The sequence below is a fragment of the Trachypithecus francoisi genome, unplaced genomic scaffold (genome assembly GCF_009764315.1).
Source record: "Trachypithecus francoisi isolate TF-2019V2 unplaced genomic scaffold, Tfra_2.0 Lachesis_group21, whole genome shotgun sequence".
In the NCBI taxonomy this organism is placed as follows: Eukaryota; Metazoa; Chordata; class Mammalia; order Primates; family Cercopithecidae; genus Trachypithecus; species Trachypithecus francoisi.
In genome coordinates this window covers 31413548-31429229 of record NW_022681467.1, presented here as the reverse complement: position 1 = coordinate 31429229, position 15682 = coordinate 31413548, and the positions used below count along the sequence as shown (strand labels likewise).

The following is a 15682-nucleotide window of genomic DNA, read 5'->3' as shown; positions in this document are numbered from 1 at the left end:
TAAGGTCATCTACTGAAACTAATTTATTCCTCTTCTAAAAGCAGTATGAAAATCACTATTTCCAAGTAGTTACTGGCATCATCATTTACATGCTCTGTCCTCTCCCTCCTGTTTAACAAATTATTGTTTGGAGGAATCAAGAAAAAGCACAGAGCTCTCTCCTGGGCATCCAGGCTCAAAATCTCAAGAGTCACCCTTTGCTCTTGTTGCTCCTAAATTACTACTATACTTTGGTATGTGCAGAGAAAAATGGTCCACAAATTTTGCTTTTAATAATGGTAACCCTAGGCCAGGTGTGGTGGCTCATGCCTGTAATCCCAACACTTTGGGAGGTCAAGGTAGGTGGATCACCTGAGGTCGGGAGTTGGAGACCAGCCTGACCAACATGGAGAAACCCCATCTCTACTAAAAAATACAAAATTAGCCAGGCGTGGTGGTGCAAGCCTGTAATCCCAGCTACTCAGGAGATGGAGGCAGGAGATTTGCTTGAACCCGGGAGGCAGAGGTTGCAGTAAGTCGAGATCATGCCATTGCACTCCAGCCTGGGCAACAAGAACGAAACTCTGTCTCAAAAAAAAAAAAAAAGGTAACCCTAAGCAGTGTTTTCGTTATCTATTTTCGAGGGAGGGTATGGAGTTAAACCCTAAGATGTTTCTTAATAATCCCTGCCTTCTGGTATTCATGCCCTATATAATCTCTTCTTCTTGAGTGTGGGCACAACCTATAACTTCTTTTTTTTTTTTTATTTTAATTCAGTCTCCATAGAGATGTCAAAAATTGCCATTGCCAACCTATGCTGCAAGTTGTCACTGCAGTGTATTGGGAAAAGTTTTCAATTATTTTAATAATCACACCTCGGATAAACCTCATTGGCTAGGATACTGCCACTGGGCAAAGCTGTAACCTGTCTCTAACAGAATATGGCAAAGGAGACAGTATGTCACTTTTATGATTGTATTAGGTAAGACTACAGTGTCTGTCTTACTAGGAAACACTCCTCCTCGCTGTCTTAGTGAGACAACCTGCTACGTTGTGAGCTGCTCTACATGAGGCAAGGAACTGAGTGCACCAGCAAAAACCAAGGCCCTCGGCCGGGCGCGGTGGCTCAAGCCTGTAATCCCAGCACTTTGGGAGGCCGAGACGGGCGGATCACGAGGTCAGGAGATCGAGACCATCCTGGCTAACATGGTGAAACCCCGTCTCTACTAAAAATACAAAAAACTAGCCGGGCGACGTGGCGGGCGCCTGTAGTCCCAGCTACTCGGGAGGCTGAGACAGGAGAATGGCGTGAACCCGGGAGGCGGAGCTTGCAGTGAGCTGAGATCCGGCCACTGCACTCCAGCCTGGGTGACAGAGCGAGACTCCGTCTCAAAAAAAAAAAAAAAAAACCAAGGCCCTCAGTCTGACAGTCTACAAGGACTGAATGCCACCAACCATCAGGTAAGCCTGGAACCCTCCCCAGTAGAGTGCTCAGATGAGAATATAGCCCGAGCCAACCCTTGGATTATAAGCTTGCAGAGGACCTGGCTAAGCTATGCTTGAACTCCTCACCCACAGAAACTGTGAGAAAACAAATGTGTTGTTTCAGCTACTATATTTGTGGTAATACTGTCACACAGCAACAGATAATATAGAGTGGGATCTATATATACTTGAGTAGTTATATACTTTACCTTTTATAGTAAGCATACACTATGTTTATACTAAAAAAAGTTTGTAAATTGTTTTCTGAAACTTGGCTTAGAAATGAATATCCCAGGCCGGGCGCGGTGGCTCAAGCCTGTAATTCCAGCACTTTGGGAGGCCGAGACAGGCGGATCACGAGGTCAAGAGATCGAGACCATCCTGGCTAATACGGTGAAACCCCATCTCTATTAAAAAATACAAAAAACTAGCCGGGCGAGGTGGCGGGCGCCTGTAGTCCCAGCTACTCGGGAGGCTGAGGCAGGAGAATGGTGTAAACCCGGGAGGCGGAGCTTGTAGTGAGCTGAGATCTGGCCACTGCACTCCAGGCTGGGTGACAGAGCGAGACTCCGTCTCAAAAAAAAAAAAAAAAAGAAAGAAATATCCTATGTAATATTTTGTATGCCCATTGCCAGCATCAGATGACCTCACAACTGGATGACTATGATTAGATTACGATGATGGTGATATTCAGTCTGGCAGGCAATGCTCAGTCTGGCATTCAAGGCCCACGTCACCCCAAGCAGCATCTTGCTTCCAAACGTACCTCCCATTCATCCACAAGGAGGCCTCAGCTCCTACTCCAACAACTGCTTCATGCTCTCGCAGTTCACACCCCTGCTTGGCCTGTGCCCTCTTCCTGCCATTCCTCCCTGGCTCAGCCAAGTCTTCACTTCCATCCAGACCCAGCTCACTCCACAAACAGGAAGACATCCAGATGGCCCTGGCTCTCAGGGACCACACTCCATCAACTCCTGCCAGAAATGACTATCTGCTGTACCTCATCATCAGCACTTAACATCTGCTCCTGGATCCTGTTATTTGTCACTTCTCCAGCCAGGGGAAAAGAGTCACTTCTCATTGTCATGTGTTCCCTCAGGACCAAGGCCCAACACAGTTGGTATTCTTGTCGGCAATGACATCATGTGGCCCAGGAGTTTGATACCTTTTTGATATATATTTAACATAATATAAAGAACAAAATATTGTTCATGTCTGTGAAGGAATAACTTTTTCAGCTTGAAGCATCAAAAAGCAATCAAAGGATTAGCTGAGGCCAGGCACAGTGGCTCACACCTGTAATCCCAACACTTTGGGAGGGTGAGGCGGGTGGATCACTTGAGGTCAAGAGTTTGAGACCAGCCTGGATCAGTGTCTACTAAAGCTACAAAAAAAAAAAAAAAAAAAAGGCTGGGTGTGGTGGTGGGCACCCATAATCCCAGCTACTCGGGAGGCTGAGGCAGGAGAATCACTTGATCCCAGGAGGTGGAAGTTGCAGTGAGCAGAGATCTCATCACTGCACTTCAGCCTAGACAACAGAGTGAGACTCTGTCTCAAAAAAAAAAAAAAGTATTTACTGATATGATCTCAAGATTATAATTTTTTTGGCATTAAAATAATGATAGAAACAGAGTACAACCCATAGAACGACATAAGAATCCATGAGCCCATGCGGATAAACAAACAAGGAAAGGAAGGAAAGAAGGGAGATACAGCCCCCTAAGACAGAATATAAACTCATACCTGTTGAAGGAATGATGAAAGTTAGATATCACCATTTGGCAGCCATCACAGTAAAAACGGTTTCAGGAAAGAAATATCAGTAGATGCTAAAATAATGGGTGAAAGTTTGATGAAGAAATAAGATATTTACATAGTCTCAAAGTTTCTCTCACAAGAAATGTATTCATTATATAGGGGTAATAACAGCCTTATAGTAGAAAAAGCTGGTAGATACTACCTTAGGTAAGTGACAAAAGTTAATGTCACCAGTAAGTGGGACAAAGAGGTTTTCATGTGCTTCCTGATAGAATGCACCTGAAAAGGACACATCACTTATGTGGTATTTCTGTGAAAAGTGAATAACCCAAATCAAATTATGAAGATACATCAGAAAAACCCAAATTGAGGGACATCATATTCTTCAAAAATGTAATGTGAAGGTCATAAAAGACAAAAACTGAAGATCTCATTTTTAAAAAGTAAAAAAAAAAAAAAAAAGTTTATTCCCCTGTCCCTCACTCCAGTAAAAAAAAAAAAGTAGAAGACTGAAGGTCTGTTTCAGATTAAAGGAGACAAAAGAAACATGACAGCTGAATTCAACATGTGTTCCTGGATTGGATCTTGACCAGAAATAAAAAAAATTCACCCCCATTTTTGCCACAAAGAACATTATTAGAACAAATGGCAAAGTTTTTAAAAGGTCTTGATTTTGATTATATTGTGTGAACGAAAGAGAACGTCCTTGTTTTCAGGAAATACACACTGAAATATTCAGAGCTAAAGGTTGGCAATTTATTTTCAAACAATTCAAAAAACTACATTAAAAAATCTGGGAGCGGGCTGGGCACAGTGGCTCACGCCTGTAATCCCAGCATTTTCGGAGGCCAAGGTGGGTAGATCACTTGAGGTCAGGAGTTCAAGACCAGCTTGACCAACATGGTGAAACTCCATCTCTACTAAAAATACAAAAAAAATTAGCCAAGCATGGCGGCGTGTGCCTGTAATTTCAGCTACTCGGGAGGCGGAGACAGGAGAATTGCTTGAACCCAGGAGGCTGAGGTTGCAGTGAGCCAAGATCTCGCCACTGTACTCTAGCTTGGGCAACCGAGTAAGACTCCATCTCAAAAAATAAAATAAAATCTGGGAGAGAATAATAAAGCTAACATGGTAAATTGCTAGCAATTGGGGAATCTATATTTTCCAACATAGGGAAGGGTATAAGGGAAATCTTTTTGCTATTTTTGTAACTTTTTTATAAATCTGAAATTATTTTTTGTCATTTTTTTAACCCACAATACATAGGTGTATAAATCTAAATTATTTCAAAATAAAAACTTCCTAAAATATATATTCAGGAAAAAATATGCATCTATATACATAGGAAGAATACTTTGAAGCCATAAATACCTAAGTGGAAGGAAAGGAACCACACCCACATACAGTCCTGGTGAACATTTCAAGGCTGGCCCCTGGAATGCATACGTATGCACTCAGCCCCCACAAAAATCGCTGAGCACTCATTCCACAAGGTGGCAGAGCTGCCCCAAGTGCCAGAATTAGGTTGGAACAGTTAGCTCTGGACTAGATGTGTTGCCCTCCCAGCTCCTCCTCCTCCTGCTGCCCACGAGCCCCCTTCACACCAATTTATCAGATTGTGACTCCATCTCAGTTTAAAAACGCAAGACTGTGGCACCAGCTCAGGACAGCAATCACTAAACAGTGACTACCGCAGCATCCCAGCTTCCAGGGGCCTGGCTGGATGCTTCTGAAGATGGTCATAGTCCCGCCCTATTTCCTACTTACTTACGTAATACATTCCTGGTGAATGAGTTCTCAACAACCTCCCTTTCACCCAGCAATCTTTCTGGATCATTCTGTACTCATACCACTAAACCTATGTTCCAAAAGAAACACCAGAAACACCATTCAGTTTCCAGATCAAGACATCTTCCACAACTCAAAGAATTCAAAAGGCACCATCCAGTCCTGGAGTACTGACATCACTTGTACCACACACTACGCTCCAAACCTAGCCACCCTACTAAGTCTCTTACTCTGAGTGTACACACTGCTTTAATGAGTGCCCCGAGAGCTGAAGTTTGCATCACATACTGTGCAATGCCCCTAAAGGCAGGGACTCTGTTCATTTCACTTGATTTATACAGCACCCAGCATCTTATCAGATGGAATTAGGCACTCAGCAGGAAAACAACAGTTATAGACTCTGGGCCAAGGCACACTGGCTCACACCTGTAATTTCAGCACTTTGGGAAGCCGAGGCAAGTGGATTGCTTGAGCTCTGGAGTTCGAGACCTGTCTGGGCAAAATGGCAAAACCCTGTCTCTACAAAAAATACAAAAATTAGCCAGGAGTGATGGAGAGTGCCTGCAGTCAGAATGATTCAGGAGGCTGAACAGTGGGAGGATCACTGAAGTTCTGGAAGTCAAGACTGCAGTGAGCCGTGACAGTGCCACTGCATTCCAGCCTGGATGACAGAATGAGATCCTGTCTCAAACAAAAATTTAATTTAATTTTACCAACCTCTACAATACCGACCATTAGGAAGTGTGCCAATCTAGCTAAGTCACTCCTTCATGCCAAATATTAGGCTCTTTGTCTGTAAAACAAGGAGAATTAATAGGGAAAAGTTAGAAAGAACTTAAACGTCTTTCAGCAGGGGCTAGGTAAATAAATTATGGAACATCCATACAATGAAATAAATTATACGTAATTGTTTTTGTTTCTGTTTTTCCAGAGACAGGGTCTCACTCTGTTGTCAAGGCTGGAGTGCAGTGGTAGGATCATAGCTTACTGCAACACTGAATGCCTGGGCTTAGAGCGATCCTCCCACGTCAGCCTCCCGAGTACCTGGGACTACAGCCGTGTGCCACAATGCCTAGCTAATTATATTCTTTTCATTTTTTTCCTTTTCTTTTTTTTTGAGACAGAGTGTCGTTCTGTCACCCAGGCTGGAGTGCAATAATGTGATCTCGGCTCACTGCAACCTCCACCTCCCACGCTCAAGCAATTCTCCTCTCTCAGCCTCCAGAGTAGCTGGGACTACAGGCACACACCACCGCACCTGGCTAAATTTTTGTATTTTTAGTAGAAACAGGGTTTTGCCATGTTGTCCAAGCTGGTCTTTAACTCCTGACCTCAGGTGATCTGCCTGCCTTGGCCTCCCAAAGTGCTGGGATTACAGACTTGAGCCACTGTGCCCGGCCTAATTACATGTAATTGTGAAAGGAGATAGGGCTGGGCATAGTGACTCACACCTCCAATCCCACCACTTTGGGAGGCCAAGGTGGGGTCCCAGAGTTCAAGACCAGCATGGGCAATAAATCAAGACCCTGTCTCCACAAAAAATTTAAAAATTAGCCAAGCTTGGTGCCACATGTCTGTAGTCCTAGCTACTCAGGAGGCTGATACAGAAAGATGGCTTAAGCCCAGGAGGTCGAGGCTGCAGTGAGCTATGATCATGCCACTACACTCCAGCCTGGATGACAGAGCAAAACCCTTCTCAAACAAATAAATGAATGAATGAATACATAAATAAATATTAACCATCACATTACTGATATGTTTCCCCATGGACCTACTTGCTCTGGCTGGGAATAAAAAGTATTCAATAAAAGTGTGCTTGAACAAGGCCCAGAGGTAGGAGTGTATCTGCTCTACCTGCAGCATAGCAAGGAGGCCATGTGGCTGCAGCAGAATCAACAGGAAGGTGAGGCAACAGGTGGCCAGAAGAAGCTGGGCCCTGCAGGCCAGTGTATGGTCCTGAGGCCCTCATGACCAAATACTAACAGTAGTGGGCCATGGGACTATGGGAGACAAGAATGTTAGTTGAATTATCCTTGTATATTTCTGGAGTTCTTTTCAAATTTACGAATATTTTTTTCAATTGCCCAGAAAAAGCATACGGAATAAAGACAAGATGACTGCCATAAATGGGGTGAAAGGCACAGACTGATAAAGTCTGAAGAAAGTCCTGATTTTGAAAATTATATTGTGGTAATGTAGAAGAATGTCCTTGTCTTTAGGAAATACGGATTTTTTTTTTCTTTTTCATATTTTCTTTTTTTTGACAGAGTCTTGCTCTGTCACCCAGGCTGGAGTGCAGTGGTGCTATCTTGGCTCACTGCAACCTCCGCCTCCTGGGTTCAAGCAATTCTCCGACCTCAGCCTCCCGAGTAGCTGGGATTACAGGTGCACACCACCACGCCTGGCTAATTAAATAGGGGATTTTCTAAAAAGTACTTAGGGAGGCCGGGTGCGGTGGTGGCTCACACCTATAATCCCAGCACTTTGCAAGGCTGAGGTCGGTGGATCACCTGAGGTCAGGAGTTCAAGACCAGCCTGGCCAACATGGTGAAACCCAGTCTCTACTAAACATACAAAAATTAGTCGGGCATGGTAGCGTGCGCCTGTAATCCAAGCTACTTGGGAAGCTGAGGCAAGAGAATCTCCTGAACCCAGGAGGCAGAGGTTGCAGTGAGTAGAAATCGCACTACTATATTCCAGCCTGGGTGACAAGAGCGAGAAACTCTGTCTCAAAAAAAAAAAAAAAAAGTATTTAGGGATAAAGGTCTGGAACTTATTTTTTTTTTTTTTTTTTTTTTTTGAGACGGAGTCTTGCTCTGTCGCCCGGACTGGAGTGCAGTGGCCAGATCTCAGCTCACTGCAAGCTCTGCCTCCTGGGTTTATGCCATTCTCCTGCCTCAGCCTCCCAAGTAGCTGGGACTACAGGCGCCAGCCACCTCGCCCGGCTAGTTTTTGTATTTTTAGTAGAGACGGGGTTTCAGCGTATTAGCCAGGATGGTCTCGATCTCCTGACCTCGTGATCCGCCCGTCTCGGCCTCCCAAAGTGCTGGGATTACAGGCTTGAGCCACCGCGCCCGGCCTGGAACTTATTTTTAAACAATTCAGAAAAAATACTTTCTAAAAAAAATTAAAAATTTTTATTTTCTTTGAGACAGAGTCTCACTCTGTCATCTAGGCTGGAGTACAGTGGCACGATCTTGGCTCACTGCAATCTCCACCTCCCAAGTTCAAGAGATTCTCCTGCCTCAGCCTCTCAAGTAGTTAGGACTACAAGCATGTGCCATCATGCCCAACTAATTTTTTTATTTTTGTAGAGACAGGGTTTCACTATGTTGGCCAGGCTGGTCTCAAACTCCTGACCTCAAGTGATCTGCCCGCCTCAGGCTCCCAAAGTGCTGGAATTACAGGCGTGAGCCACTGCATCCCATCTAGAAAAAGTACTTTGAAAAATAGTATATTTTTATTTTTAAAAAATATTCTATTTTTTTACCGAGCCGGGCGCAGTGGCTCACTCCTGTAATCCCAGCACTTTGGGAGGCCGAGGCGGGTGGATCACGAGGTCAGGAGATCAAGACCATCCTGGCTAATATGGTGAAACCCCATCTCTACTAAAAATATTTTTTAAATTAGCCAGGCATGTTGGTGGGCACCTGTAGTCCTAGCTACTCGGGAGGCTGAGGCAGCAGAACGGCGTGAACCCGGGAGGTGGAGCTTGCAGTGAACCAAGATTGTGTCACTGCACTCCAGCCTAGGTGACTGAGCAAGACTCCGTCTCAGAAAAAAGAAAAAAAATAGAATAATAAAGCAAATATGGTAAATTGCTGGCAATCGGGGAATTTGGTTAAAGGTATATTCTTTGTACCATTTTTGACAACATTTTTAATAACAAATTATTTCAAAATAAAAACTTCTTTAAAATATATGCAGAAAAAAATACCATATGGCCACAAAATAGCTAAATGGAAGGAAAGCAACCCTGTTAACACAGTCTATCTCCCTATCCTGAAAATGAAGCATTTTTCAGCTTCTCAATAAATTCCTCAAAGCAACCAACCTCAGTTTGGCAGCAACTTACCCCACCTTAATCCACTTCAGGAAGTCTGCAATCAAGTCAAAACACATACCTGACAGTCTCAGAAATGGCCCTGTGGTCATGCCATGCTAGCTGCTCTGCCTACATCTTCAAATGCCTAACTGCTACCCATTCTTCAAGGTCCTGTGCAAGTACCACCTTCTTCCATCCCTGCCCCTAAAGCACCAACCTCTCCCCAAGAGGCAAATAGCAAATCCAAATAGCAGTTAATGAACACTAAGACCAAGAGTGCCCAGTCATCTTTGCATACTCAACAGTTAGCAGTCCTAGGCATATGTTAAAGGCTCAGTAAGTGAGTTGAAGTCAATTAATTTCTTTCTCTCTCTCTCTCTCTCTTCTTTCTCTTTCTCTCTTTCTTCCCTTCTTTCACACGGTCTCACTCTGTCACGGCTCTGGAGCACAGTGTTGCCATGATCATGGCTTATTACAGCTTTGACCTCCAGGGCTCAATCAATCCTCCCACCTCAGCCTCACAAGTAGCTGGGATTACAGGCTCATGCCACCACACCCGGCTAATTTGTTTTTTGGGGTTTTGTTTTGGGTTTTTTTTTTTTTCTGGAGACATGGGGTTTCACCATGTTGCCCAGGCTGGTCTTGAAAGGTCAGTTTCTTTCTTTTTTTTTTTGACATGGGTCACTTTAATAACAATACATATACCATGTTACCACCATGGAATGTAAATTCAGTTAGATAAGAGAATTTCACAAGCGTAATAACATTCTATGGTATATAAAAGTTTGGGTATACTGTCTGGCCTAACCAGATTGCTCTTAAGCCATTAATCAAAACCATTATAGGTAATTTGTTCAGTTTAATGTATATAATTCTTATGGAAAAAATAAGAAATGCACACATTTAAAAAGTGTTCATTTACCTTTGCATGAGTGCTTAAAATACTTATTTCTATTTCAAGATGACATTTAAAAAATATTAAACAGCAGCAAAAATATAATTTGCCATTACTAAAGAAATAAACTAGAATCCATAAGTTATTCTCACGTTTACAGCTGTGATTCTTTAATAAATACTGCTATTATGCAGCTCTACTATAAGTTTTCTAGATTTGGTTTAAACATACGCACATATACATATTGTCAGTTGTGGGAAGCTTTACAAGTTATATTCCAAGCACTTTTTGGACAGAGTTCTAAAAGAGCCAGCCAGCCCACAAAACAGGCAGAAAAATAGTTAAATTAACTGAGGCAAATAGGACTCTTCTATAACATCCAAAATACATGAGACTCTGCAGCAAACTGGGAGTACTTCAGGGTTGGCCCGTTATCTTCTTTAGAACTAAGTTCATCTTAACAATTTAAGAAGGTGGACATTTTGACACCATCAACTGCATTTAGGTGACATGTTTCTTTTAAGTTAACTTGACTTCCTTGAATGACCTAGTTAGTAAACTAGTCACTAGTAATTTGGTCACCAGGCAAATCAAGCCTGTAAGAAAGTAAGACAATATTCAAAATGCCATGTTACCATCTAAACCCATACAAATTAGCTTATTTTTAACGATAATACATAACTTCAATAATGAGATGTCTAACTAAAGCAAGCTCCTCCAACAAGACCAAGACAGCATCTCTTCTTCTAAGGCTTAGGTTTTGCCCAGAATTCTCGATACATGGAATAGCCCATAACAACAGTAACTGATCCTACAACAAAGCCTTGGGCTGCCACACACATGTGGATCAGATGAAGGGACATTTTAGTATTTCCCCTGCTCTTCAATTTGCATAACCAATATGCAACAATTGCTGCAAAACCTTCTATTCCAACAGGTACGAATAGTGCCTCTTTAGCTTTTTGAATAAGTTTGGATCCCTGATCTTCATCATATGAATTCAGAAAGGGAAACATCTGTGTTTGTTGACATAGTGATTGCTTAAAGAATCTCCCTAGAGCAAGAAAACCTCTCACAGGCCAACCCGAAGAGGTCAATTTCTATGTAGCACACATTATCACTGTCATTCTTCTCTCTATTCTTGTAGTTTTATTCTAAGTTTGTCATGACATCATCTTTCTTGTACCATAGGTATCTGAAGTCTCATCCATTCCTCTGGACAGAAAGACCTGGAAGGGCCTAGACCAGATGTCACATTCATCTCTCTAACCCCCAGAATAATGAATTATCTATCAGTTTTCCATCACAATACATAATTGATGATATGAAAAACCACAGACACCCACAACTTCCCAAACTAAAATGGCTGTAGATCTATGACTCTCCTGCTCAAGAAACCATAGAGAACACAGATTCATTAAAGCTGAAATACTATAGGAATTACACTAAATCTCAACCGGTTAATTTAAAAGTAAATCATTTGCAAAAAATATTTTAGTCATCATGCTAAATCGTAACTAGTTAATTTAGACGTAAGTCATTTGTTAATTTTTTATACTTCAATGACAATTCATTCATTTTATAACTAACAACAAACACAGCAAGATTTCATGGGTTAGAATCACTGATCTGGATCCTGTGGCAAAGTGTCCCACTTCTACCAAGTATTTACTAAAAATAACTTAACTGAATGGACCTGTACTTCTATTTGGTTTTCTTTCTTGTTTATTCTATGCTTCTTGTAGAATATTAACCAATAAGACAGCTTAGAATAGGGTCTGAGGCTGAAGCAGGAGGATCACTTGAGCACAGGAGTTAGAGGCTGCAGTGATCTAAGATCATACCACTGCACTACAGCGTGGGCGAAAGAGTCAGACCCCACCTTCAAAACAAGAAAGCGGGAGGCTGAGGCAGGGGAATTGCTTGAACCTGGGAGGCGGAGGTTGCAGTGAGCCGAGATCGCACCACTGCACTCCAGCCTGGGGAACACAGTGAGACTCTGTCTCGAAAAAAAAAAAAAGAAGAAAGAAAAGAATAGGGTCTGGCACTGGCACTTACCAGGCACTTGCTAAATATTTGCAGCAGCCCATTTTCAGAGAATAATATGACCTCTAAACTTCTTTTTTTTTTTTATTATTTTTTGAGATGGAGTCTCACGCTGTCTCTCAGGCTGGAGTGCAGTGGCACAATCTCGGCAAACTGCAACCTCTCCCTCCCAGGTTCAAGCACTTCTCCTGTCTCAGCCTCTCAAGTATCTGGGCAGGCGCCCACCACCATGCCCAGCAAATTTTTGTATCTTTTTTTTTTTTTTGAGACGGAGTCTCGTTCTGTCACCCAGGCTGGGGTGCAGTGGCACAATCTTGGCTCACTGCAAGTTCCACCTCCCAGGTTCATGCCATTCTCCTGGCTCAGCCTCCCGAGTAGCTGGGACTACAGGCGCCTGCCACCATGCCCGGCTAATTTTTTTGTATTTTTAGTAGAGACAGGGTTTCACTGTGATAGCCAGGATGGTCTTGATCTCCTGACCTCGTGATCCGCCCGCCTCAGCCTCCCAAAGTGCTGGGATTACAGGCGTGAGCCACCGCACCGGGCCAAATTTTTGTATCTTTAGTAGAGATGAGGTTTCACCACGTTGGCCAGGCTGGTCTCTAACTCCTAATGTCAGGTGATCTGCCCACCTTGGCCTCCCAAAGTGCTGGGATTACAGGAATGAGCCACCGCACCCAGCCCGAGACCTCTAAACTTCTAGGGGAATTACTAACTTCTGTTTTACTGCATAAATGAATGCTTGCCCAATTACAACAGTCACAACTGCATTCTCCTCTGGCTTTTTTATTTTGTTATTTTTGAGATAGAGTCTCACTCTGTCGCCTAAGCTGGAGTACAGTGGCACGATCTCGGCTCACCGCAACCTCCACCTCCCAGGTTCAAGCAACTCTCCCACCTCAGCCTCCCGAGTAGCTAGGATTACAGGCGCCTGCCACCATACCTGGCTAATTTTTGTATTTTTGATAGAGATGGGGTGTCACCATGTTGGCCAGGCTGGTCTTTTTTTTTTTTTTTTTTTTTTTTGAGACGGAGTCTCACTCTGTCGCCCGGGCTGGAGTGCAGTGGCCGGATCTCAGCTCACTGCAAGCTCCGCCTCCCGGGTTTACGCCATTCTCCTGCCTCAGCCTCCAGAGTAGTTGGGACTACAGGTGCCCACCACCTCGCCCGGCTAGATTTTTGTATTTTTTTTAGTAGAGACAGGGTTTCACCGTGTTAGCCAGGATGGTCTCGATCTCCTGACCTCATGATCCGCCCGTCTCGGCCTCCCAAAGTGCTGGGATTACAGGCTTGAGCCACCACGCCCGGCCCAGGCTGGTCTTGAACTCCTGACCTCAAGTGATCTGTCCACCTCGACCCCCCCAAAGTGCTGAGATTACAGGCATGAGCCACCAGACCCAGCCATCTACTCTGGCTTTTAAGTCACTAAAGCAAAAAGCAAATACCTCATTCAAAAAAAAAGAAAAAAATACAGTAATGGGTTCCATGCTATATTTATTCCTCTTGGCTCAAGCTCAAAGTAATTTGACCTCCACCCTTACTATTAACCCTCTTGGAAAATAGATAAGTGTTTCAATCCGTTGCAATAGTTTCAAAATTATTCCCTTACAAAGGACCTTTGTAAGGATGCAAAAGACAACGTGAAATCTCACCATCATCCTTTCCCCTAGACTTACCCGTCCCATCCTTAACTATACTTGATTCTGTGCTCTCCACAATCCAGAAACATAGCTAAGTTAGCTAACGCAAGCCAGAAATTATGTATGTGTATATTTTGGGAAAAAATAGAGCCCAAGACCCCATAAAATATGTAAACTTTACAAAAGGCACTGGAGTTAGCTTCCAATCTAGTCTCCTCACTTATATGCATGGCGTATTTCCTAGTGGTATAGGAACAATTAACTACAAATTTCAAGTGATGTCTAACATAACACTACCCTTAAGACAACATAATTAAAAGCTTAGTCTGCTGAGTCACAAGGGATGTGGCTGATCATCTACAGCTCTCCCTGCCACGACAGACAACTAAATTCCAAGATTAAATTTCCACCTCATTTATATATGAACTTTAATAATTTGCCCCACCTGTCAGAAGAGCAGGCTGGGAAGAGCCCCAACACTGAGAGGAGGATGAGCAAAAAAAGGAAGATCCCTTGCCCTGACAAGCCCTCAAGGCTGAAGCACAACACTATGGACTCAGCTAGACACAGGACTAACAGAACAGCAGCAGAGATGAGCCAGGAATGAATACTTCAGTACTCTTCTAATTTTTTAATTTTTTTTTTTTTTTGAGACGGAATCTCACTCTGTCACCCAGGCTGGAGTAGTACAGTGGTGCGATCTCAGCTCACTGCAACCTCTGCCTTCTGGGTTTAAGCGATTCTCCTGCCTCAATCTCCAGAGTAGCTGGGACTACAGGCACGCGCCACCACACCCAGTGAATTTTTGTATTTTTAGTAGAGACGGGGTTTCACCATGTTGGCCAGGCTGGTCTCGAATTCCTGACCTCAAGTGATCTGCCCGCCTAGGCATCCGAGAGTGCTGGGATTATAGGCGTGAGCCACCACGCCCGGCCAATTTTTAAAAAAATTTTAAGAGTCTTGTTCTGTCACCCAGGCTGGCAGTGGTACAATTGCAGCTCACGGCAGCCTCGACCTCCCCAGTTTAAGTGATCCTCCCACCTTAGCCTCCCAAGTAGCTGGGACTATAGGCATGAAGCATCATGCCAGGCTAATTTTTTTATTTTTTGAAGAGAGAGGGTCTCACTATGTTGATGCAAGACCTTCAATATAGCGAGTTTTGAACTCCTGGCCTCAAGTGATCCTCCCGTCTCGACCTCCCAGAGTACTGAGATTCACTATTTTCAAACAGCTGCTCGACTACATTTATGTTAACTATATAGCATCTGGCCAAGGGAAAAAAAAAAAAACTATTCAAAAATTTTTTTAGTCCGGGTGCGGTGGCTCAAGCCTGTAATCTCAGCACTTTGGGAGGCCGAGATGGGCGGATCACGAGGTCAGGAGATCGAGACCATCCTGGCTAACACGGTGAAACCTCGTCTCTACTAAAAAAATACAAAAAGCTAGCCGGGCGTGGCAGCAGACACCTGTAGTCCCAGCTACTCGGGAGGCTGAGGCGGGAGAATGGCGTAAACCCAGGAGGCGGAACTTGCAGTGAGCTGAGATCCGGCCACTGCACTCCAGCCTGGGCGACAGAGTGAGACTCCATCTCAAAACAAAAACAAAACATATTTTTTTAAGTTATCCAAATAAAAAGTAGGCAATTCTAAAGACACATAGTCTTATTTGTTTTTTAACTAAAAGTTAAGAAAAAAAATTAGCTGGGCATAATGGCACATGCCTGTAGACCCAGCTACTCAAGTGACTGAGGCAGGAGGATCACTTGAGTCCAGGCGGTCCCGGCTACTCTGAGCTGTGATTGTGCCACCGCACTCCAGCCTGGGAAACAGTGAGACTCTATCTTTAAAAAAAAAAATTCAAGTTTAAACAAAAACCAGAAGAATTTGTCATCAGGAACCTATAAGAAAATCTGAAGGAAATTCTTCATGCTTAAAAGAAATATTCGAAGAAATAAAGAACATTGGAAATAGGCATGTGTAAATACGACTGTTGCTTTTGTCTTATTGTCTTTAACATACATAATTGTGTAAAGCAAAAATTATAATA

At 43.4% G+C, this 15682-nt stretch overlaps 1 protein-coding gene, 1 long non-coding RNA gene, 1 other non-coding gene and 1 pseudogene across 5 annotated transcripts in view; all 4 read right to left on the bottom strand.

Annotated features, from left to right (window-relative positions):
* Positions 1 to 15682, bottom strand: part of PHF20 (PHD finger protein 20) — a 185859-nt gene that overhangs the window by 66171 nt on the left and 104006 nt on the right. The window lies entirely within an intron of this gene.
* LOC117069181 lies at positions 757 to 899 on the bottom strand. The gene has a single exon (XR_004431426.1). It is a non-coding gene; the product is annotated as a U4 spliceosomal RNA (small nuclear RNA).
* On the bottom strand, positions 9471 to 14480 carry LOC117068719. The gene is made up of 2 exons (XR_004431217.1): positions 14413 to 14480; positions 9471 to 9596 (listed from the first exon to the last, which is right to left on the bottom strand). It is a non-coding gene; the product is annotated as an uncharacterized LOC117068719 (long non-coding RNA).
* LOC117068717 lies at positions 9646 to 10997 on the bottom strand (annotated as a pseudogene).